Genomic DNA, 25531 nt, shown 5'->3' with positions numbered 1-25531 from the left:
GCGGGTTCTACTGGCCGAAGCCGCGGCTACCAACCCGGGAGAGCCGGAGGAAGGAGCCGAGGCGACCGTGACCCAAGTCCCGGGCGGCGGGAGCGAAAGTGCAGAGTGCGGGGAGGAGGACGAAGGGGGGCCGAAACCCAAGGACCCGCACGACGAGGACTACCAGATGTTCCGGTCGATGGTGCGCCGTGAGGTCGACGGGGCAGTGAGGGACCTCAAGGATCAACTACAGACCCTGACCGCCCAACTGGGGAGAGCGTTGGGAGTAACCGGGACTTACCAACAGCAGCCGGGGCCAGGGGGGCCACGCGGCCAACCGAGTCAACCCCCACCCGCCGCTGTGGTGACCCCCCAGGCTCCGATGGCCCCCCAGGCTCCGATGGCGCCCCAAGCGCCGGTGGCGCCCCAAGCACCGGTGGCCCCTGCCCCGATCAGACAGCGAGACCTTGGGGGGAGCCGGAAGCTGGATGCAACATTCGACGGGGACCCAGAGGAAGTGAACTACTTTGCAATCCAAGCGAATAGTTATATGTACTACTGGGGAGATCTGTTCCCCGATGAAGTGAGCCGAGTGGACTATTTGGGCTCGAAGTTGCGGGGGGCCACCAAGAAGTGGTATGTGAGCCTGTGTGAGACCAACAGCCCGATTCTGCACTTCGTGAACACGTTTGTGCAAGCTCTACTGACCCAATACGAGGACCCCCTGCAAGAGGCCAGGGCGCTGTCGGCGCTACGAAATATGAAGCAGGGGGCCCAATCCATCCGGGAGTATGCGGCGGACTTTCAGGCTAACGCCGCCCGGGCCCGGAATTGGAACGAAGTAATGAAGATTGAACACTTCACCAACGGGCTGAACCCCAGCATCCTGGACCGGGCGCTAACCCAGGCCCACCCAGACACGCTAGTGGGGTGGATCCAGCTCGCGGGAGAGGTGGAAACCAACCTGAAGCGGGTGGCAATGCTGCGGCAAGCACTGACTGCCGGAAGGGGCGCACCCAAAACCCCACCCGGGAAGGTCGAGCCTCCCAAAACCAAGAAGCCGCTAGCGGCCGCCTCGGCGAGGCCCCGCCGCTGCTTCCGTTGCGGCGACCCCAACCACCTCGCCTCCAACTGCCCCCAGCCGCCCGCAGGAGCCGCCCCGACACCGGGGCTGAACAGGCAAGGCACCCCGAAGAAAACCACGGGCCGCCCTAAGGACGCGGCGAAAAGCAGCACTCTGATGGTGCAAGAGGAGTTGCAAGAGGAAGAAGTCCGCCTCTCCGCAGAGTTAGCTGACCTCGCGTGGGAGGAGGAGCCGGCGGGAAACGGTGCCGACCTGCTTTGAACGGTGCCAGCCAGCAGGTCGATCGGGAGGAGGCACCATTAACGGTAAAAACCACGGGAAGACTGTACTTTGTAATGGTGAAGCTGCTAAACCCAAAACTGAAAAGGTTCCTGCAGATCCGCGCCCTCATAGACTCGGGGTGCAACCGGGAACTAATTTCCCCAAAGGTGGTGGAGGCCCTGGGACTAGAGCGGTTGCAACTTCCCCACCCCATGCGGTTTGCGCAAATGGACGAGTCGGTGATGGGGGGGGAGCCTTGCACGCAGGAAACAGAACCATGCCCCCTGGGGATTGAGAGCCATTGGGACACGGAAACGTTTATCATCGCCCCGGCTTGTGGCTACCCCGTGGTGTTGGGAGTGGGGTGGTTGGAGAAACACGAGCCCCTTATCCGCTGGAAAGCGCAAACCATCCGGTTCCCCGACCCTGATTGCAGCGGGCACTCGTGGGACACGGCGTGGGGGCCGTGGGCGCCCGCCGCCCGAGAGAGGGCGTGCGTCCTGGTAGAGGAGGTGCACCAGGTCCCGAGTGTATATCAGGACCTCATGGAAGTGTTTAGTGAGCGGGAGGCCAACCAATTACCCCCCCCACCGGAACACGGACTGTGCCATAGAACTGATCCCCGGGGAAACCCTCCCCCGGGCCAAACTTTACCAAATGGGGTGGGCCGAGAAGAAGGAGCTGCGCAAGTTCCTAGACCTGAACCTGGAGAGGGGTTTCATCAGGCCCGCCACGGCGCCCCACGCGGCCCCGGTGCTATTTAGAAAGAAGAAGGACAACACGCTTAGGCTTTGCACTGATTTTCGTGGGATAAATGCGATTTCCATGTCCAACGCTTACCCCATCCCCCTCATTAAAGACTTGCTGAGCACGGTGGCGGGGGGGAAGATCTTTACAAAGCTTGATCTGAGAGACGCGTACTTCCGAGTGCGCATCAAAGAGGGGGATGAGTGGAAAACGGCATTCAACACCCCGATGGGACAATTTGAGTACCTAGTCATGCCATTCGGGTTGCAGGGGGCGCCTGGGGTATTCATGAATTTTATAAATGATGTGTTGAGAAAATTTCTGTACAAAGGGGTGGTGGTGTACCTGGATGACATCATTATTTATTCCCAGGACGAACAGTCCCATGTAAAACTAGTGAGGGAGGTGCTAACCACCCTGCTGGAGCACCAACTGTATGCCAAGCTGTCTAAATGCGAGTTTCACCGCACCGAATTAGACTACCTCGGGTTCCGGGTGTCCAAAGACGGACTAGCCATGGACCCCGCGAAGGTGCAAGCAGTCGTAGAATGGGCCCCCCCGAAGACACGTAGACAGCTCCAATCTTTCATCGGATTCTCCAATTTTTACAGAGGATTCATTGAGGGGTTTGCTCAAATCGCCCTGCCCCTGACAGACCTCCTCAAAACAAAGGGGAAGGGGGAAGACGCAAAGCGACCGGGGGCGAAGCTTAACTGGACACCCGCTTGCCAGGCGGCTTTCGACCGGCTCAAGCAACTGTTCACTAGCGAGCCGGTCCTGAGTCACCCAGACGAGCTCAAGGGCTTCGTGGTCCAGTGCGACGCCTCCGATGTCGCCGTAGGAGCCATTCTCATGCAGAGGGATGGGGAGGGGAAATTGCGACCCTGTGCCTACATCTCAAGAAAATTCTCAGATGAGCAGAGAAACTGGTCAGTGTGGGACAAGGAAGCCTTCGCAGTCATGTTTGCGCTTAAGACCTGGAGATCGTGGCTGGAGGGGGCTAGAGTGCCATTTGAAATATGGACGGATCACAAAAACCTGGAGGCACTCACGGGGAAAAGAAAGCTCAGTGAGAAACAGATCAGATGGGCGGGGTTCTTTTCCAAGTTCGATTTCATTCTGAAACACATCCCGGGGACCCGTAACTTCTTGGCTGATGCCCTGTCCAGGCTCCCGCAGCACGAAAGCCAGAGGGAAGAGGTGGTCGACTCCTTAATTTCCCCCACACAAGTGGCGGCCATGGTCACCACCAGCTCGCAAAAGAGGAGGGAGCTGGACGGAATCAGTCGGGAGCGCATCACTCTAGAGGCCGAGAGGGAGGGAGGCGGGCGGCCTGAGGGGGTGCAGAAGGGGAAGGATGGACTGTGGTATAAAGGGGAGAAACTGTACATCCCGATGACTCTGAGAAAAGGAATTTTGCAGCTTTGCCACTCATCTAAATTGGCAGGCCACTTTGGCTATGTAAAGACGCTGCACCTAGTAAGCCGGCAGTTCTGGTGGCCGTCCCTCCGAAGGGACGTGTCGGAATTTGTGACCAGCTGCCCAGTGTGCATAATGGCGAAGAAGAGAGGGGGGAAACCCCCCGGTCTCCTGCAGCCGCTAGAAACAGCCAAACGCCCCTGGGCCATTGTGTCGATGGATTTTATAGTAGAGCTCCCCTCTTCACGGGGGAAGACGGTCATTTTGGTGGTAGTGGACACGTTTTCCAAGCAAGCCCATTTCATTCCATGTGCCCAACTACCCACAGCCAGGAAGCTGGCCATCCTATTCTTCGATCACGTGGCCAAACACCATACAATCCCAGATAAAGTAATTAGTGACAGGGGGCCTCAGTTCGTTGCCACCTTCTGGCGGGAGTTCTGCAAGCTATTAGGGATGGAGCAGGGGTTAAGTTCAGCATACCACCCCCAGACAGACGGACAGACGGAGAGAGTGAACGGGGTGCTAGAACAGTATTTACGATGCTTTGTGGGCCAACGCCAGTCAGACTGGGTAGACCTCCTCCCGTTTGCAGAGTACGCCTACAACAACAGCGCCCACAGTTCCACCAAAGCCTCCCCCTTCGCTACGGTATTGGGATATGAGGGAAAGCCAATCCCGCTGCTGCCGGGGGGGAGAGCCCAGAAACGGGTTCTGCGTTTGAGCAATGGTTGCAAGGACCTAGCCAATGCTGGCCCTCCATCCAGGAGAACTTAAAAGCAGCAAAGGAGGCTTACAAGAAGCAATATGATAAGTCTCATGTGCCAGTCTGGGAACTAAAGGTTGGGGACTCAGTGTACCTGTCAACGAAAAATCTACCTCTCTCCCAACCATCCAGAAAGTTGGCATTTAAGTTCATAGGGCCTTTTAAGATCAAACGGGTGATTAACCCAGTAACTGTGGAGTTAGATTTGCCTCCGGCCCTTGGTAAAGTTCACCCTGTGTTTCATTGCAGCCTGCTGCGTCGAAGCCCAACCTCGACCAATTGGCACCAAACGGAATCAACGCCCATCTCGGGCAGGGGGAGTGCAGAGCCCCCCCCAAGCTTCAAAACACGAAAGCATGATCAAGAACAACCTCGAGCCCGCACCGTAGGGGGGGCTTAAGGGGGGCAGTATGTCAAGTCTGCTGTATTTTTGGGAATATAATTTCTAACTCTGGTTCAGAAGCAAGGGATTCTGGATCCACACTGAACACTGAATGCTGCTAGCTAACTCTCCTCCCCCCCCCCTCCTCTTAGTTATGCCTTTGTTGTATAGTTTGCTTTGAAATGTTAATATGGGAATGAGATGTTGGAGCCTTCTCAGGCCAAAAGGGTTGTGGGAGTACAGAGCGCCGCGGCCTTGGTGTGAGAATGAGAGATTAACATCCTAGTGTGAAACCCTGCTGTTTAGTGTACCCCGCCCGTAGGAATCCTTTGATCTACACCTTAAAATGCTTGGTGAATGTTCTTCCACCTTAGTCCTTCAATTGTTATCATGGTCTACTTTTCTGCTTTCAATAAACTAGAAGCTTGTTTTCAACCAAGGACTCGTTATTGAATTCAGCTGACTTGACAGCTACCACTAAAGACCTCCGTGCAAGTGCCTCCCCCCAGCCTTTCTGTCTTCCCACCCACCCAAGTGAAGGCATTCACTCCCTCCCACCTCAAGGGGAGCTGATCTCTGCCATCTATCTGGATAGCAGTTGTAATTCTAAGTGATCTCCAGCCCTCACCTGGAGATTGGCAATAGTAGTTCCCAAAAGGAAAGGCCTCTCCCTGTATTGATACCTTAGGAATTTCCCACAAACCTGGAAAGGTACAACTAAAGGCCTCTGGGCAAGTGCCCCCCCAGCCTTGCTGTCTTCTCACCCACTCAAGTGAAGGCATTAATCCCCCCCCCCACCTCAGGGGGAGGTGATCTCTGTTATCTGGAATTTCCTAACCTGGAGTTGGCAACCTGGCAGCCTCTACATGGGAAAAGGACAGTCTTTCTTCACAGTGTGTATGGGGGAAACCAAGCACCTTGAAGTTAGCAACAGTGGTTCCCTGGGAGGAAATGGTTGGTAGCATCAAGCAGCTGACACTTTGAAGAAAGCCATTGCAACCTTCCCTTTCACTCCCTCTGAAGTGGCCCCTCCCTGCTGTGAATGAACATTCCTTGTCAGTTGAAGAGATGTTAACTGCTATTGTTTGAGTGGATTAAAGGGAGGAAGGTATATAGACAGAATGAAAGACTGAAAGACAGATATATGGAGAAAGAATGAGAGAAAGAACAAAAGGGGGAGGTAGAAAAAAGAGAGGGAGAAAAGAATGAGAGAAAGAAAAAATGAGAAGAAGGAAGATAGGCAGGGCCCTGATGAGAGGCAGTAGTGATCAGTAAGCCCCCAGAAAATAACTGTTTCCTTCAGAGATCAGAGGCTGAATGATGGTGTTCTGGCCTGACAGGGCTGGCAGTTGGTAGGTCACAGAAATGCTACCCAATGACAGAGTGGAGTAGTGTCAGACAGAGTGCAAAGCCACTCCTGTGGTTGCCACACTTCCAATAAAAATTGAGGGATGAATGAATGCGTTGGGCTTTTATTGTATCTATGATGATATCCTACTTTTGTCTCCAGTTGGAACACAAACCATCCTATAGCATTTCCACTTATAGCTGCCACCACAGACTTGGCAAATACTGAGAGATTCTGAGAGCGGTACCTGAGGAGGGCGGAGTTTGGAAAGGATATTATGTCACATCTGGGTGACCTAGGAATTCCACATATGGTAAAGACCATGAAGTAATGGGTAAATTCCTAGAGCATCACTATGCTAGCCATTTTCACTCCTGCTACTCAATTTCTCAAGGGTGGAGGACTGGGACCAAGAATAGGGGTTTACACACTGCAGGTGAGAGAATAGCAAGCCTATTTATCACTCTGTTTATTAATTCCCACTCTATTTATCCTAACAACAACTATTCTGTGAGGAAGGGTGTACTAAAAGACAGAATATTATTTATTTATTTATTTATTTGTAATTTATATCCCGCCCTTCCCACCAGGTGGCTCAGGGCGGCTTACAACATATAAAATCTAACATAAGAGTATAAAATTAAGCATAAAAGTTTAAACATTTCACAATTTACATAGTTAAAATCTAAACATTTCACACAGTTATATACTTAAAACATTAGGAACATACAGCGATCTTGCAAACTACACTCAGTTTCAAGTTTCAGTGCCGGTTAGTTGTAAGCCAGCTGGAAGAGGATTGTCTTACAGGCCCTGTGGAATTGAGCAAGGTCCCACAGGGCCCTTACCTCTTCCGGCAGCTGGTTCCACCAGGAAGGGGCCATTACGGAGAAGGCCCTATCCCTTGTAGTTTTCAAACGGGCTTCCTTTGGCCTGGGGACAACAAGGAGATTTTGAGTTCCTGATCTCAGTACTCTCTGGGGAACGTGTGGGAAGAGACGGTCCCTCAGGTAGGCAGGTCCTAGGCCATAGTTGGCCCAGTGCCCCTTTAGTAAAGTTCCTTGGTAGATTGGGAATTGCAATATAGGCTTCCCAGTTCCTAGTTCAACCATTACACAATGCTAGATCACTTATTCTTATCAGGTATCTAGACCAGTCACTAATTTGTAACAGAAGGTCTGTCTGCTGACTTTATGCTCCCAGGAGCTCTGTTGCTTCTCATGCTGGCAGATCAGTCTAAGGCTTTTGTTCATGTGCTCACACTCCAGTGAAAGGACTTTGACACATTTCTTACAGTGTGAACAGCAACAAAGGCTCTGTCAGACACTTATATCTGAGACACTGACTGATTTCGCACACAGCTTACCCCACGGTCACGTTCCTCTTCTCTGCGCAGTGTCCATTGGATTTTCCACTATCTGTGCCGGAGTTACAGGAAGTGCCATGGCTTTTGCGTAGCAAACGTAAACTGGGTTTCAGCAGTTTACGTTTGCTACGTGAAAGCCGTGACACTTCCTGTAACTCCAGCACAAATAGTGGGAAATATGACGGATGCTGCACAGAGAACAGGAACGGGACCGCGGAGTAAGCTGTGTGCGAAATCGGTAACTAACTTCTCATTGCCTGTTTCATGGGTTGCACACAAGAGTGAAAAGCAGAGACAAAAAAACAGCAGAGGTTCTTGACACTGAAGGCTATGTTGTGGTGAGAAGAGGCACAGCAAAGCCTTTAGAGATCAGGTATAGCCTCCATTTCAACATACTGTGTCCTGATCTTCCTCAGCACCTTTTATAAATGGATGACTGCCAGCAAAGTTTCAGAGACGATCCCTGAGGTCAAATGTTCACCGGTTTTTCCTTTCATAGCTAGATTTTTATTAGTACCTGATATGAATATAGAAAGCCAAGCTACAAATGTCAAGCATGCGGGTTCAATGACGAGTCGAAGTTGATACAAGGACTACGTTTATTGATAGACCGATACTTTGGCTCAAGCCGTTGCTTGAGAAGAATGAAACTGATACATTGATACACAACTTTTAAGACACACTTCAAAGGGATTCCTACAGGAGGGGAAGCAGGGGAGCTTTCACACATAGAATATCAAAACTACATACATTCCCAGGGTGTTATCAGGCATTCGGCCTTGCAATGCCCAGATGGCTCATCCTCCCAGAGGAGAATTCATGGGAAGGTGCTGATTGCTTTGTTCCCTCTAATTATCTGTCATAAAGCAAGAGAAGAGCCAGGAAAGAATAATAAACTAACAACATTTGGTTCTCTGGGATCCTACCCAGGTTTGCTTTTAGTCAGGCCCTAAAACCATTAGTTATTGATCAGAATTAGCCATGCTTGACAACAAGCAAACATTTCATCTTATCTCCCCTGTCCATGATAATATATTTTTATCTGTCACCATGCCTTTTTTCCTTCATGTGGAGCTTAAATATACAAGACTACTGACATTTTGCTATTCGTACAGGCTCACGTACCATCTTTTGGCAGCCCCCTATTGATCAGAATTAGCCATGCTTGACAACAAGCAAACATTTCATCTTTCCTCCCCTGTCCCTGATAATATTTTTTTTTTCTGTCACCATGCCTTTTTTCCTTCATGTGGAGCTTAAATATACAAGACTACTGACATTTTGCTATTGGCTGAACAAAGGACAAAGGAAGATTTCTGGAATGACCATCAGAAGCAAAGATTGGGGCACATAGAAGAACACTGCAGGAATTTGTGATTTAGGAATGGAAGATGAATGGAACACACCTGGAATTCCACACATCTTAAAGGTAAGTATTTATGGAGAACTGAGGTGGCATAAGAACATAAGAAGAGTCCTGCTTGATCAGACCAGTGGTCCATCTAGTCCAGCATCCTGTCTCACACAGTGGCCAACCAGTTCATCTGGAGGTCCAAAAACAGAGACCTTCCCTTAATGTTGCCTTCTGTCACTGATATTCAGAGGCTCCCTGTAATCATCATGACTAGTAGTCACTGATAGACCTATTCTCCATGAATGTGTCTAATCCCATTTTAAAGCCATCTATGCTTGTGGCCACCACTACATTAGCCGGCAGTGAATTCCATATTTTAATCATAAATCATATAATAAAGAGGAAAAGCTGGAAAGGAAAGGTAATATTTCCCTCCACTTGCTGCCCCCTTTCTCCCTCCCTCCCCCTTTAGGCCTCCATCCACTGAGGTTCATATTGCTCAAGATTTTTGTGTGTGGATGTTGGGAGGGACTGTTTATAGGGATTGTGAGCATTTTAGTATTGGGAGCAGTAAACATACTGGAACATTACTTTAACTCTGTGGTTGAACCTCTGTTCCCCCTAATAAACTTGATTACTCTACTGTTTGTTGTTTCAAACACTAAACAAAACTGCCTGTTTCAGCCTCAACAGATTTATTTAATGGGACAAGCCAAGAGAAAGTGGTTTCAGGCAGGGAACTGAATTCTTTAAAACCTTGAATTCAGTTCAGGTTGACATTATTTTTCAATTCTCCAGTGCTGGTGTAAATGCCAAGCTGGAGACATGATTTTGGTGACCAGTTCAGGTATTCTGAACTAGTTCAGATCCATGTCAAATACATTACTGTGGTTCTGCATAAGTTCTGGCATACTGAGCTATGGGGAGGCCACTGGGCATAGCATGGTAACTTGTAAATTGCTTGAAACCCCCCATTTTGGAACCCTGGTCAGATAGAAAAGGCAGCTGGTTCCTAGAATGGGTGGAAAGGATTTTTTTCTCGCCACATCACCAACAGTTCACATTTGGATTACTGCTATGCACTTTTACAATTGCCCTATAGCATCTTTGAAATTAATAAAACAATTGTGTAAAAAGTGAAGTTAAAACATTAACAAGCTATGTGCCTGCTCTCGTATATCGGAGCCTCATCGCGCATCGCAATGTGGCTGCAGGGGAGATTTTGTCCCCCCCCCCCCAGAGGGAGAGCGGACTCTTCGGCACGCTTTCGGGCACGTCTGGAGGGGGTGGGGCTTCAACGCTGCTATTGAAGCCTCCGTTCCCCGTCTATGCAGTCCTCTCGGCGTGTTTGGACTGCAGGGAGCATGCTTGCACGCTCTTAGTTTGAACGGGGTTGTGTGGGCCAGGAGGCTGGTGCGTCATGGATCGTAGCGGCGGGAAGCAGGGAGCGTCATGGGACATAATTTGGTTTGTTGCATTGTTTTATACGAGGGCTGCTGTTGTGCCCTCGAGCATTTTCTCCAAAATTTTTTAGTCTCCTTACTTTTAGGCTGATTTACAGGGGCGCCATTTGGGCGGTGGGAGGCTTCTTTTATAGGGGCCCCGGTTGCCAGCGCTTCTTTGGGGGGTGCTGATTATTGTTTTGGGGTGACCTGTATACTGTCAGTGGTTTTAGGTGGCCATTGGAGCAAGGCTGAGGTGACTGGCAGGGTGGGTTGGCCATGTTTATAGGCGGCCATTTGTCATAGGCACTGGGGTGGTTGTGCTTTTGCTTCCCTCTGGTGCTTGGCAGCCATTTTAGACTTGCTTCTTCTTCAGCACACCTTGCTCTTGGGCGGCCATTTTATGAGGTGGTGAGGTGGCTGCCATTTTAGAGTGCAGTGGGGTGGCAGACATTTTAGAGGCAGGCTTTGGCCCTTCCTCCCCCCTTTTTTTCCTGTTAAGCTAATTAAAGAATTTGAGGTTTTGGTGACTCGCCTTTTGGCTTAGAGGGGGCTAGCTGCCTTACAGTAGTCCATTCCCCCCTTTTGATTTTGATTTGTGCGGTGCTCTTTAGCGAGCATGTCGGGCCATAAAGGTACTGGAAAATCAAAGGGGAAACAGCCTGCCCCTAAGGCTCCTAAGCCGCCACCGAAGCGTCTGCAGCCTCACTCATCTTCTGATGAGGAGGGGGACAATGAAGTTAATGCAGTCATTTTCCAGCGACTGCAAGCATTGGAGCGGGCATCGGGGTTTCCACCTTCTCAGATGCCTAATAAGGGGCGGGTTTCTAAGCGTGCTTTGCAGGCAGATATACTGACCCGCTTGTCTATTTTGGAGGGCAGATCTGCTGCGGTTGTGCCTGGAGGAGCTGTGGGGCCTGTTGGCTCTGATGTTGGAGCGGGCCCATCGTCCGGTGCAGTTGGTGTCGAGTCAGCATTGGTGCCTGCTTTACCTTCCAGTAAGTCTGGGGATGGCACATTGCCTCACATTGGGCCTGTGTGGCCTTGGGGAGCTTGGGGGTCTGCTGGCCCTAGTGGGGCTGGTGCTCCGTCAGGGGCTCCTTCAACTTTAGGCTTAGAGCAGCAGAGCAATTGGATGTGGCCACAGGGTCAGTTCAGTCCATTGGGACATTGGCCTGGGGTAGGGCAGCAGGGGTCAGCAGCGGCTTGGCCTGGCGGCTGGGGTTTCCCATCTCCTTACGGGGTGGTCCCCTTTGGTGCTATGCCTTTTGGTGAGCTTGCCTTACCTTTGGGCGATCACCTGCTGCCTGCCACAAGGGAGAAAATCTTAAAAGGGGAGTATGTGGACGTATTCTCCCTTTTATTTAGAGAATTGGAGAAGAAGGACAAGGAGGAACTAGATGATAAAGAGAAGGAGAAGCTTAGGAAGAGGAAGGTTGATCGGACCTGGGCCAATTGGCTTCCAGGGTTTTTTATATATGCGGGAGTGATAGCGCGTGCACAGCCCTATCCGGCCGCCGCGTTGATTCAATATATGGACATCATATACAAGGGGTATGCAATGTTCAGCGGCCTAGCCTGGATCCAATATGACCAGGAGTTCAGGACGAGGGACGCTTTGTACCCTTCACTCCCATGGGATCGGATTCACCAACAGTTGTGGCTGCAGGTGATGTCACCTGTGCGGCCCAATTTGGGGGATCGATCCAATAGTGGTCACCTAGTATCTAAGGGTTCCTCTTCTCCTTCCAGTGCTTCAGTATCCTCCCGCAGCTCTGCGGGGCAGGCGGTTCAACCCTGCTTGCTTTGCTAGGAGTTTGGGTCCTAGGGGGCGTGCAGTCGTAAAGCTTGCCAGTTTAAGCACGAATGCCCCCTGTGCGCTGGCCCACACTCGTTCAACAACTGCCCGAGAGTCTGGCCGTGCAAGGGTCAGAAAAGATCAGGGAAGGGCCCTTCTCAAACTGGAAAAGGGCCCCAGCCTGATAAGGGTGGGTCCTCTTGAAGAGTGGCTTCGCAGGTACCCATGTAGGGAGGATAGTTTATATTTGTTAAAAGGTTTTATGTTGGGTTTTAGAATTCCTTTTCAAGGTTCTCGGGTACCAACTTGGTCCAGGAACCTTAGTTCAGTTAAGGGTTTAGAGCACATAGTTGAGGCTAAAATTTCCAAGGAGTTGGCGGAGGGCAGGATTTTGGGCCCCTTCACTAGTCCTCCTGTGGTTAATCTTAGGGTTTCCCCATTGGGGGTAGTGTCAAAGAAGGCACCAGGTGAATTTCGTTTGATTCACCATCTTTCTTATCCCAGGGGTTCCTCTGTTAATGATGGCATACCTGAGGAGCTTTGCTCCATTCGGTACACCTCATTTGATCAGACCGTGGGCGTCGTTCGACGCTGTGGTCAGGGGGCTGAGTTGGCAAAATGCGATATCAAATCTGCATTTCACCTCCTCCCTGTCCACCCGGATGATTTCGAGCTTTTGGGCTTCTCGTTTGTGGGGCAATTTTACAAGGACAGGGCATTGCCTATGGGTTACTCTGTATCGTGTACCGCTTTCGAGTGTTTCAGCACTTTTTTGGAATGGGCTGTGTGCGAGAAAGTGGGCTTACAGGATGTCATTCATTATTTGGATGACTACTGTATGTGGGCCCTGCTGGTTCTGGATGCTGCACTCAGTTGTTAGCCGGCTTTATTGAGTTGGCTGCTGAATTGGGTGTGCCGTTGGCTGAAGAAAAAACTGAGGGCCCAGCACATTGCCTTGTGTTTTTGGGGATCAAGCTGGATACTTTAGAGCAGTCATCTAGGATTCCTTGTCAGAAGCTGCAGGACTTGAAGGAAAGGATTAGTTCTTTCCTCCGCAAAAAGAAAGTTACGCTGCTTGTGCTGCAGCAGTTGGTTGGTTGGGCCTAAGCCTGACACTAAGACCCCTATGTCTCCTCTGATTCTTCGGGGTTTGAAGGGGGTTTGGAGCGCAGTTTGTGCATCTCATTTCGAGGCAGTTTTGTTTCACGCAGCCTCTTTGGTGGCCTTTTTTGGGGCGCTGAGGGTTAGTGAATTGGTGGCAAGCTCCAAGAGCGATGTTTCAGGTAGGGCGTTGTTACTGAGGGATATCAAGTTGTCGGGGGGTAAGGCGGTTCTTACTATCCAGCGATCCAAAACAGATCAAGTGGGCATGGGGACTGTGCTGGAGTTGGATCCATGTTCGGAAGTGGAGCTTTGCCCAGTTTCTGCATTGGCCGACTATTTGGCTGTGCGGGGAGGCTGCGAGGGGTTGTTGTTTTGTCATTTTGGAGGCAGTCCTCTGACAAAACATCAATTTTGGGCTGTAACGTCCAGGGCTTTAGCCTTGTTAGGGTTGTCTGGAGTGAGGTTTGGTACCTATTCCTTTAGAACTGGCGCGGCCTCTACGGCTGCTGCCTTGGGTTATCCTACTTCATCCATTCAGCGCCTTGGCCGTTGGCAGTCTCAGGCTTACAAAGGTTATATTCGCCCTTTGCTCCGCTAGTAGTTTTTTATTAGGAGCTGGGGTAGTTTAAAGTTTGGGTTTTATAACTTGCCTGTTTTTCCTTTTAGATGCTGTTGTTTCTGGCCGGAGGAGCAGAGTTCTCATCTGCGGGCACAGTTATGTGTTTTGGGTGGCACATCAAGCTCGGAGAACTGCTGCTGGCTCTCAGCTGGGGCTCAGCAAATATGTTACGGTTGAATGGCGGGGGCGCAGGGGTCTTATTTATTTATTTATATTTATTTATATTAAGATTTATACCCCGCCTTTCTCACCTAAGTGTCTCAAGGCGGCTTACAACATAATAATTAAATAATAAAATCTTCAGTGGCCTGGCTTGCTCCCCCTTTTATTTCATGGGTGTGTGGGCCCTCCTCCGCAGGTATTAATTGTTCACCCGGGAGGGAATGATCTTGGGCTGATTAAAGGCAAGGCGTTGATCTTACAAGCCCAAGATGATTTCAAGTACATAAGGAACAGATGGCCTGGTACCATTATAGTTTGGTCGGCCATGATTCCGCGCTTGGTGTGACGCAGTGCTTGGAATCCAGCTGGGATAGAGAGGGCTTGTTACAGAGCGAATAAGGAGATTCACAAGGTTTTGGAGGGTGGTTTGGGCCACTATTTGCCCCATCCGGATATTTCTAGGGGATGTCCCGACCTCTACAGAGGGGATGGGGTGCATCTCTCAGAAAAGGGTAATATGCTTTTCCTGAGGGATCTGCGGCAAGGGCTTGTGTTGGCTTTGGGCCTTTCGGTGGGTGCTAAGCCCTAAGTAGAGACTTGGCCTTAGTTGTGGCAGGTTTTACGGGGTTTATGGCACCATGCGGACTGGGGAGGACCGGTTAGCCTCCCCCTTTTGGGGAGTTAGGAGTCTGGCACGATCAGCCTTTGGGTGTGGCTCGAGGTGTGTGAATGCAGACTGTCCTGGAGACTCGATTGGATGGGTGCCTTTTGCTGAGACTCGTGTCTGGTGTCTGGGCCCTCCGGTGCAATCCTCCCTGCTGGGCCTGCCTGGCGGGAGCTGTGGCACACAGCTCTGGCTGGGGGGCTGGGTCTCTCACCCTCTAAAAAAGGCAGGGGAGCGGTCTGAGGAGACCCCTGGCCCTGACCTGGCCGGAGTTCGGTTACCCTTGCCGTTGCTGTGTTATTTAATAAAGTGGCCCATAGTTTCACCAATCTAATTGTGTCTGTCTTTTTATTCTGACTTGGGGGGGCAGCACTTTGAACTTTGGACACACTGAGAGGACATAATTAATTTATTTCTACGTCAATTTGTATAGAAGCAGAATGTTTCACTCTGAACACTATCAGATTGGGAAGGGGGTAGTCTTTCCTAGAAGCAAATGTAATCTTGCTAGATAAAGAGGCGGCACAAACATCTATGGGATGCTTGGTCCAGTTTGGGTGGTGCCATATGATAAAACAGGGGACTGAAATAAGAACAGAAAGGCAAGTAAGCTGCATGACACATCCTACTAGGAAAAAAGAGTAGTTAGATTGAGGATTTATTACCAAGCCAACTAATAGTTCAATGGCTCAATTTAAGTTTCAGTGGACTTAAAGTGGAGTAACTCTTAACAGAATTGCACTGTATGTATGCCTGGATTATAGAAATATAATTTTTAAAACATGATTGGAGAGAGCAAATAACTTTTTCCTAGTGATCATTTCAAATTTCTCCTCACTCCTGTTTTGCCCCAAAATCATTTTAATTTTGTTCCTCACTTGTGAAAATTAAACTAGATTCTTCATTTTCATGCCATTTGGTTTTTGTGCTCGGAATTTCCCTTACAAAAGGTACAGATGTTTTAATATTATTTGTGGATTAATAAATGAGCATTTATTGTTGTACATATATATGGCACACATTGTGTGCATAAATGCTGTTTAAGTGATGCTTTGAAAAACTGTACATGTGGTCACAAGCAAACAAAAGCAGGAAATGGAACCAAAATAGTTGCTGAACCATATAAATGTATATACAATTTTAAAAAGAAATAACTGGAATTAGATTCTTCTAAACCCACTGATGTCAATGTTTTTAGAAGGACGTAACTGTTTAGGATTGCACTGCACTACACTATAAATATTATGCAATTTGTTTAAGTGGAACCTCTACATCCAGAAGTAATAGTTATTTGAACAGATATTTAAAAGAAAAGTCTGTGGATCTAACCTTGTTACTGTTTAGTGTATTTCATGAACAGTGAATGTTTCCGATAAGCAAGAAAATTTCTAGAACTGAGTGCAAAGCACTGAGACCATAATTGGATGTGTCATTTACCTTGGTATAATTTGCCTTTTTAATATAAAAAATCCATCAAATTCAGTGGACTGTGCAATAATAGTAGCTACATGTAATATCTATACTTGAGTTAATGCTTGATTATAGATTTCCCTTCCACCATAACATAATATAATTTGCAATTATTGATTTGCAACATATATATATATATATATATATATATATATATATATATATATATATATATATATATATATATATATATATGTGTGTGTGTGTGTGTGTGTGTGTGTGTGTGTCATTTTGTAGAAAAATAGGTGGTGGAGCTCATCCAGGAATTGTTATGCAGCTGCACATATTATTCAATGGACAAGGAGGTGGAATTCTCAGAAGGAGGAGGTTCAGGAGCTGTGCTCCTGTGAGCTTCTGCTTAATTCAAGGCCTGGAAATAAGTAAATAAAATCAACGCTGTGTCCTATATGCATGTCAACAGGGGCTGAGATGCCAGAGAAGGATGGGAAATTGATGAGCCCTAGTGGGCCAAATCTGTTTAAACTATATTTCAGAATGACCTAACTTTTTACCAAATGGAAACTGGAGAAAATCACTCAAGCCCTACCACATTAATCCTTCTGGGATTTGGGAATCTTCTTGAACAACGAATTTCCCTCTTTGTATTCTTTCTAGCCATCTATGGCTTGTCTGTTGCTGGGAATCTCCTAATTATTTTACCAATTTCAGTAGACCAGCATCTTCACACTCCCATGGATTTCTTCCTGATTAACCTGTCCTGCTTGGAAACCTGTTACACTTCAACCATTCTACCTAGACGACAGATCCATACCCGTTTGGGCCTGTATCATGCAATGGTTTTTTTTTTTTTTTTTTGCTACCTTCTCAGCCACAGAATGTTATCTTCTGTCGATGATATCTTATGATTGGCAATCTGCAAACCCCTTCACTACACATCCCTTATGAATGACAGACTCTGCCTGCAATTGACTTCCATTTCTTGGATCAGTGGTCTGCTGACCAGCACCATATTAACTTGCCTTATGTCACAGCTTACATTCTGTGGACTTCAGGAAATCGACCACTTCTTTTGCTGCATATATCCAGTCTTGAACCTCTCCTGTAGCAATCTTTACTTTGTGAAGCATACAGCCTTTATTCTGGCTTTTCTTGATACAGTACCCCCTTTTTCACTAACACTGGTTTCCTACATCTGCATTATTTTCACTATATTAAGAATTCCATCTGTGACGGAACCGGCCCGATTCTGCCTTCAGACCCGGTCCCGTCACCTCCCTATTGAGTCGCCAACTCCTGGAGGGAGCTATTTCTCCTCCTGCCACTTGGGCTCGCTGCCACCACCTGCTCAGTCTAGGGGTTCAGATTGAAAGGAACAGGACTCCCAATCCCCCTCTCCAGCTATGAGGCCAGGCCTCAAGGTCCTCTGCCACCCTGTACTTGGGTATCACAGAGACCACAGCACTTCTTCGGGGAACCCCTGGAGGATTGGCACCTTATCCAACTGCATGCCTTTCCCGGGGCCCTCTTCTTAACGCAGCGTGGTCTAAGGCGGTTGGGGATCTATGTGGTACAGAGTTTGACTGCCAGCATTCAAAACAGAAAAAATATTTATTTACAAGAGAAAAAGAAAGGGAAAGAAAAACAAAACAAAAACAGTTGCATATAAAAAGTTAGCACAGCACAGCACCCGCACAGCAAACAGCATGACAAAGGAAAGGTGTTATAAACGCATCCTACTGTCCCTGGTCTAAACTTGCCCCGCCTTGGGGATGACTTACTTGGTCTGACTGCCTGGGGGCCTCACAGGCAGGAGCCCCCATGCTCACCACATGCCCCCCTTGAGCGCCAGTTGCAAACTGCCTTCTCTTCCTGCTAACTCCAACCCCAAGAACAAAAGAACTTCCTGCCTCTCTAGGAGACTTTCCCCCTAGCGTTGTTGGTTTGGCTCTGGAAGGGAGGCGAGGGGTTTGGAGGGAGGCTAGGCCAAAGCCTGCTTAGGAGTTTCATGTTTTCCCTCCCACCTAAGATGGCGTTTCTCCACACGTCCCCCTCCTTAAATTCTGAGCCGGAGGGGTTGCCTCCTACAGAGGTGACCCCGTAGCAGAATCCAACCAACCAAGGAGAAACCCATTAACCTAAACAGAACATTCACCAAGATTAGGAATTTTCCCAACAATACACAAAGTCCCACACCCTAGGTGTCCATGTCCTTTCTGGACAAACAGTCGCATTGCTGCATTCAGAAGGAATGTCCAGTCTTTAAGATGTACTCCTCCATCTCCCAGGACCACCTCTGGAGTTTGGTGCTCTCCCTCAGTTGCTGCTGTTGCTGGGATGAGTGGTCCATCAAAGGAGGAAATCCCTGGCCCCACATATGGGGTTGGAAACTGCCCAGTTCCCACACAGTTGCTTCTTCTTTATCCCTCATTGGTGGAATGTTCCCTCTGTCCACTCTGACCTCCCAGAAAACCACCTCTGGGGCTCCAAACAGTTGCTGTCCCAGCTTCTTTCTGTCTCCTTCCTTCCTACCTATATGCAACACCATGGACCTCGCAGAGAATGGCTGTGGTATATTCACCTGCACCACTTTAACTGCCTTTCCCTTCTTCTCCATAGCCACCACATAAGTAGCATCGTCCAGGTCATCCACAATCATATGGGGTCCCTCCCATTCCACTTTCCGTTCACCAGTATGAAGTGGCAGGAAAACAAACACCCTATCCCCTGTCTCAGCTTCTGAGAACTCCACTTTCTGGTCCCTTGCCACCTCACACAGTGGTTCCAGCCTAGGGTCACTTTGAACCTCAGACAGGAACATTCCTGGCTCCCCCAGACTTTCTATAATCTGTTCCTTCAAGCCACCCCTAGTCCCACTCTTTCCAGAATCCTCAGCAAGGGTTTGGCTTGGGTTCTCAGTCCCCTCTGTTGGTTTTTCAGCACTACCCAACTGACCCCCCTCTTGCCTGGAAGGTCCCACAGCTTCCCAGGACTCCTGTCTGCCCTGCTTCAAGACAACCTGTTCTGAGAGAGTCTCGGAAGATCCCACTTTCTGATCCACAGCTACTTGGTGAACTGGTTCCAACCTAAGGTCACTCAGGACCCCCTTCTGGAACCACTCCCATTCCCCCAATCCTTCAGCTATGTGCTCCTCTGAGCCCACATTAGCCTTGCTGCTCTCAGAACCTCCTGTGAAATCTCCACTCTCCTCCTCTGTCTCTTCAGTATGCACCTCTTTTATGCTAGACAGGTTCCTTTCCTCGCTAGGAACACCTACAGCCTCTTGCTGCACTTGGGGAAAGCTACACCCCTTTTCCCCTTGGGAACACCCTCCTTCAGGGCTTGAGACAGGCTGGTCCTCCCCCTCCTGGGTGACTGCCCTCTCTTCGTCCTCAGTAACCTGGGTTATTTCCCCCTCCCTGGTTGGTGGTGAGGTGGCTTTCCTAAAGTTGCCTTCCTCCTCCCACTTTCCTCTGAGTGTTTGGCTGCGGGTTACAGCATTGATAGAGTACTGGCCAACCAACAAATCCCGGCCCAATAACACTGGAACTGTCTGTTCCTTCATTACTCCAAATTCAGAATAGGATTTACATTCTTGTGGAGCTAAACCCCTGAACTGCTTTCGGGAGTGGTCTGGCCCCAGTTTAAACCTTTTAAATACAGTGGCTTTATAGGCTGCAAAAGTTATCCCCCATCTTCCATCGGCATGCTGTAATAGATGGCTGAAAGTTCTCCAGTCAGGTTGCTACAGAGGTAAGACATATAGTCTTCCTCTGCAATCCCCCACTGTTTGGCTGCCTTCTCAAAGTTGGAGAGGTATATGGAGGGGTCTTCTCCCTCTTTGTACACTGCAAAGTCTTTGGGGGTGACTTTGATCTTTTTGCTTTGTTCAGCTTCCAGACGTAGCACCTCAAGCTCATGGCGACGTTGCTCTTCCTGCTCCCGTCTGCGGATCTCAGCTTGTCTCAGCTCCCTCTCTGCTTGTCTTTCCTCCCTCTCTCTTTCCTCCTGTCTGCGGATCTCATCCCTCTCTCTTTCCTCCTGTCTGCGGATCTCAGCTTCCTCCCGTCTGCGGTCTCGGTCCGCCTCGATACGCATTCTCTCCAGTTCCAACTGTAGCCGCAAGATTGCTTCTGACTGGGTGGGGGGCACTTTTGCAGGTGCCCCTGCATGCTTATGATGCTCCAACAGGAGGTCTTTCATATCTGCTACAGTCATGTTGTCACACTCCAGCTTTTGCTTTGCACACTCTTCCTGGAGCTGTGGCTTTGTCATCTTCAGGATTTCCAGCCTCTTAGCACGCTCCATCCTAACTAACTAAACTTTCCCTATTCCAGTTGACCCGAAAATAAAACAAAACCTCTGTTGCTTCCTCTGGGTGCTTGCACGTATCAAAAAAACAAAAATGCCTGGCCAATCAAGTTCTCTGTTTGTTCTTATCCCACCGCTGCCGCCAAATGTGACGGAACCGGCCTGATTCTGCCTTCAGACCCGGTCCCGTCAGCTCCCTATTGAGTCGCCAACTCCTGGAGGGAGCTATTTCTCCTCCTGCCACTTGGGCTCGCTGCCACCACCTGCTCAGTCTAGGGGTTCAGATTGAGAGGAACAGGACTCCCAATCCCCCTCTCCAGCTATGAGGCCAGGCCTCAAGGTCCTCTGCCACCCTGTACTTGGGTTTCACAGAGACCTCAGCACTTCTTTGGGGCACCCCTGGAGGATTGGCACCTTATCCAACTGCATGCCTTCCCCCTTCCCCGGGGCCCCCTTCTTAACGCAGCGTGGTCTAAGGCGGTTGGGGATCTATGTGGTACAGAGTTTGACTGCCAGCATTCAAAACAGAAAAAATATTTATTTACAAGAGAAAAAGAAAGGGAAAGAAAAACAAAACAAAAACAGTTGCATATAAAAAGTTAGCACAGCACCCGCACAGCAAACAGCATGACAAAGGAAAGGTGTTATAAACGCATCCTACTGTCCCTGGTCTAAACTTGCCCCGCCTTGGGGATGACTTACTTGGTCTGACTGCCTGGGGGCCTCACAGGCAGGAGCCCTCATGCTCACCACATGCTCCCTTCAGCGCCAGTTGCAAACTGCCTTCTCTTCCTGCTAACTCCAACCCCAAGAACAAAAGAACTTCCTGCCTCTCTAGGAGACTTTCCCCCTAGCGTTGTTGGTTTGGCTCTGGAAGGGAGGCGAGGGGTTTGGAGGGAGGCTAGGCCAAAGCCTGCTTAGGAGTTTCATGTTTTCCCTCCCACCTAAGATGGCATTTCTCCACACCATCTAAAACCTCACAGCAGAAATCTTTCTCTACCTGCTTATCCCACCTCACTGTTGTGATACTTTTCTTTGCCTCTTTATTCATTGTCTATGTAGTTCCTGAAATGGATTCACTGAAGGAGCTACACAAAACTTTCTCTCTGTTCTACACAGTTCTGACTCCCATGCTCAACCCCCTCATATACACCTTGAGAAACCGAGTGGTAAAAGAAGTTCTTTTAAGATCTACTAGGAAATTCAGAAAGAGAGTGACATTTAGTTTCAGGAAGTCTAAGCAGACTCAGTGAAGTAGTGAGACAGGATTTGTCATACAGTTCAGAAATGACTTAAGCTCTTTGGGGCAGAGTTGACTTGCTTTTGTGTGTAAAAACCTGTAAAGTGTCATCTGCATTGATGTTGTAATATAATTGCCAACCATGTGTTAGGTGGTGGGTGATTAATTTTGTGTGATTAATTTTCATGTGATGCTTGAGTATTTGGGTTTCCATCTAGTTGAAATGTATGACGAAACTCCAAATGTTGATCTCAATTTCCTTCTGTCTTTGCCCTTCAGAGTTATTCCTTCCATCCATTTTATGATTAATCTTTATCATTCAATCACACACATAGAAAAGTATATTATTATTATTATCAGGTAACGTTTATTGAGGAACACAGGGAGATGTTGTCTAACAAATACATTTGATGCAGACAAATTTGGTTCATGAAAGTTTATGATGGAATACATTCGGTTAATTTCTTGGTGTATTCGTATCCCCCCCCCCTCTTCCCGCTGCTATGGATTAACATGGCTACACAGATGGAATTTTCTTAAAACTACATTCCTGTAAATATTTTTATGTATCATATATATTTCATATAATAAAATACATAGTGTACTTGCTCAGCTAATATGACTTCTATCAAGTATGTTGGATTGCTTCTGAATAAAAAAGATTCTGATTGAAGTGACCATATAATTTAAGATATTTATTTATATCTCATCTTTCTACAAAAAATATTACCAACACTTACACAATAAAATAATAAATATATTAGCAATTTTTTTTAAAAAAAACATTCACTACAGTATCTAAAACTATAACAGAGCAGCATTAAAATCCTCAAAGGTAGCCACATCGATGAGTCATGAAGGATAACCCCATTCTCCAAAACTTTGGAAGTAAAAATGCCTTATGTCAGTGGGAGGATGGAAGTGAAGCATGTTAAGTTCACTCATAAAAGTCAACGTGACATAAATCAAGAGATTTTCGAAATCAACCACAATAAGAAGAAACCAGAGTTTTGCCAACAAAGCTTCCTTTGAAACAAATCTTACAAAACAACATTGCACAACTAGAAAAAAATGTAGACCACACGATTAATGACAACAAAGTATAATTTGTGTGGTACAATGTCACTGTTGCCTCTCTCTTCTGCACATGCTTAGTGCTGTTGTGTAAAATGCACTCTGAGATGCCAGATAAAGAACCATCCTCTGTGGTGATACAAAGGAAAATGGAGTAGAGATGTATCAGTTTGAGGTAATTGGAGAATCCACAGCTCCCTGATACACATTTCATTCCATCCATAATGCTTGTTGTGAATGCAGACATTTGTTCTGCCATGTTCCTAAACAGATGGTGACCATCTTGCAAGGTTGTTATTGGCATGCCAGTTCTGTGTGCACCAAGATGTTTTCTCAGTCAGCAGTTTGTGATGGGCTCCATTCATTGACTGTCTTCTGTCAAGAACTCAGAAAACTCTTCTTCCCAGGAACAGTGACAAAGGTTTTTGCTCAGCCTCTTGCTTGAACAAAATTTCCTAGGATATGAGAAGCAACAATGTCTTTGTCAGAGAGTCACATCTGAGCCACTTGCTTCTGGTTGCCTGTGTCTTGCGATACAAACAGGAGTGAGAAGTTAAGTTAAAATAGGATAAATCCTTGTTGTTGAAGGGTTGTGTTGGGCAGAGGGGGATGCATAGAGTGGAAGCCCTTAGATGTAAGATTAAGCTTCCAGCTGAATATCCCTTATCCTGAGCTTCCTTGATTCTCCAATGCTTGAACTGAGTTACCAACCTCCAGTTACAACTGTAGTTACAACTGGTCAGCAGACAATAGATACAATTTTCCCTGGAGGAAATGGTAGCTTTGGTATGAGGACTGTATTGTGTTGCATTCCTATTGATCTGCCCCCAGATCTGCATTCCTATTGATCTGCTATCTGATTGGGTAGATCTGCCCCCAGATCTCCAGGAATTGAGTGTGAATATGCTGGGAAACACATTAATATAATGGGAAACACATACTTCCCTTTACCCTTTGCTCTATGAAGCTCCTTATGGAGATGCTGCTTTCAAAGTGGAGGGAGGGGGCAGAAATTAAAGGCAACTTTGAAGAACAGGAAGATTCCAACCTCACAAAGGTTTCAGAAACTGGTGACAACAACCCTACCTCATGGGTTGTTGTAAAGATAAAATCAAGGAGGAGATGAACTCTATATGCCCTGCCCTGCATGTATTGGAGGAAGCCTGATATGAAAAAGTAAGTGTGTGTTTGTGTGTGTGTGAGAGAGAGAGAGACAGAGAGAGAGCCTTGCTGGTGGGCTTCCCTTAGCATTTGAATGTCCACTGTTGCTGGACCAGATGGATCATAAAATGGCCAAGATACTAGATTAGATGGATCATTGATCTGATCATCTTGCCTACCCTTATGGTCTGTCTTCTCTTTCATTTTCTCTCAGGAAAATTATTATCCCGTTTTGCCCTAACTATCACTGCTGTCAAAGTCTTTCCATACTGGTCCCAGTAGAAGTTAAGCACAACTTTGTTTTCATCTGTGAAATATGGGAGGGTTTGGACCACCTCCTTAGTCTGTGGATAGCCCCGTTTTGCTGTCCTTGTGGTAAGCAAAACAGCCCAAAATGTTGCTGTTGGAAGGAGATTATTTTTTGCAGATGACATTATGGGAACAACAGAATTTTTATTTCACAACCAAGGGAGTGTTCAGTTGCCAGTGTCACCACATAGTGTTGGAAATAAAAATCTGTTAAAACAGCACAAGCTTTATTTTTCAGTGAAGGGTGACAATACCACTCTCACTATAGTTTAGCACAGGCCTTGTATCCAGATTAACTCCTCATACTACAGGTAGGTTTGTCAGACGGTGGCTGGCAAACAGTGGGATTCAGGGTGGGGGGGGGGCAGGGCCAGGGAGGTCATCAGACAATAGCACTTCTGGGAAAACCTTGATGTGTCATTATGTCTGTCTAGATTCCTAGAGTGAATTATACCACTTCCTTCCACCTTTTCCCTCATTCTAGTGATACAGATACACATACCTATTTTCTGTTATACCAAAAATGAGTGGCAGTAGTAGATAGGGGGCCCGGCCCCTATATATTGCGTGAGAACCTAATTTCTTCACTTCTCTCTGTTTATCTTGTCTGGTCTAAGCTATGTCAGCTTTAATAATATCCGTATTTTGTCAACATTCTTGTTGAATCGCAGGTGTGTACTCTCCTACGTCTGAGAGGTATACATTTCTACACTTCTCACCATAAAATCACTGGCCTTGAGCAGTTTACCTTTTAGGACAGTTTGCAGGGTTAAATGCATTTGTCTCACAATTAGCAATATATAAGATCGATTAAATTAGAAGCTGAAAACAATACCTTGGGAGAGACCACTTTCCCAGACACGGTTCTGTGAGAACTCCTTGCAAGGTCGTGCTTTTTGGTTTGACAGCCATAGTTAGCTTCTCCAGTCTGGAGACTGGCAAGCTCCCTGTGTGGTTGCAGAGAACAGAGGCAGTTTTCATGATCGTCTGAGAACAGGTTGATGAAACTGCTAGAAAGATAGGTTTTAATGTTAATAAGAAACTATAGACTTTTGCAATTAATAAATAACGGGGCAGTGTTATTAGAAGGGGTTGCAGAACTATTCGTGCATGTCTTTGCAACAGTTGTACGCACACAAACACACATATATAAAAACTGTGGCTAATAGCCACTGATTGCCCTCTGCTCCATATTTTTTTATCTAATCCCCTCTTGAAGCTGGCTATGCTTGCAGCCTCCACCGCCTCCTGTGGCTGTGAATTCCACATGTTAATCACCACACGTTGCCAATTTTAAAAAGGGCTCAAGTAAGTAACAGTGACTTTAAGCGTGCACCAAGTTGTGAAACACAAGTTGCAGATCATGATAAGAACATAAGAGAAGCCGTGTTGGATCAGGCCAACACTCTGTGTCACACAGTGGCCAAAAACCAAAAAAACAAAACCCTAGTTCCATCAGAAGGTTCACAAGTGGGGCTAGAAGCCCTTCCACTTTGCCCAAGCACCAAGAATA

General features: G+C 47.7%; 1 pseudogene; it reads left to right on the top strand.

Moving 5' to 3' along the window:
* Nucleotides 1–10767: 10767 nt before the first annotated feature.
* On the top strand, nt 10768–21487 carry LOC132583593 (olfactory receptor 10A7-like; annotated as a pseudogene).
* The last annotated feature ends 4044 nt before the right edge of the window (nt 21488–25531 follow it).

The sequence above is a fragment of the Heteronotia binoei genome, chromosome 15, assembly GCF_032191835.1.
Source record: "Heteronotia binoei isolate CCM8104 ecotype False Entrance Well chromosome 15, APGP_CSIRO_Hbin_v1, whole genome shotgun sequence".
Classification (NCBI taxonomy): Eukaryota; Metazoa; Chordata; class Lepidosauria; order Squamata; family Gekkonidae; genus Heteronotia; species Heteronotia binoei.
Note: the sequence above shows the minus strand (reverse complement) of the source record. Positions and strands in the feature narration are given on the sequence as shown.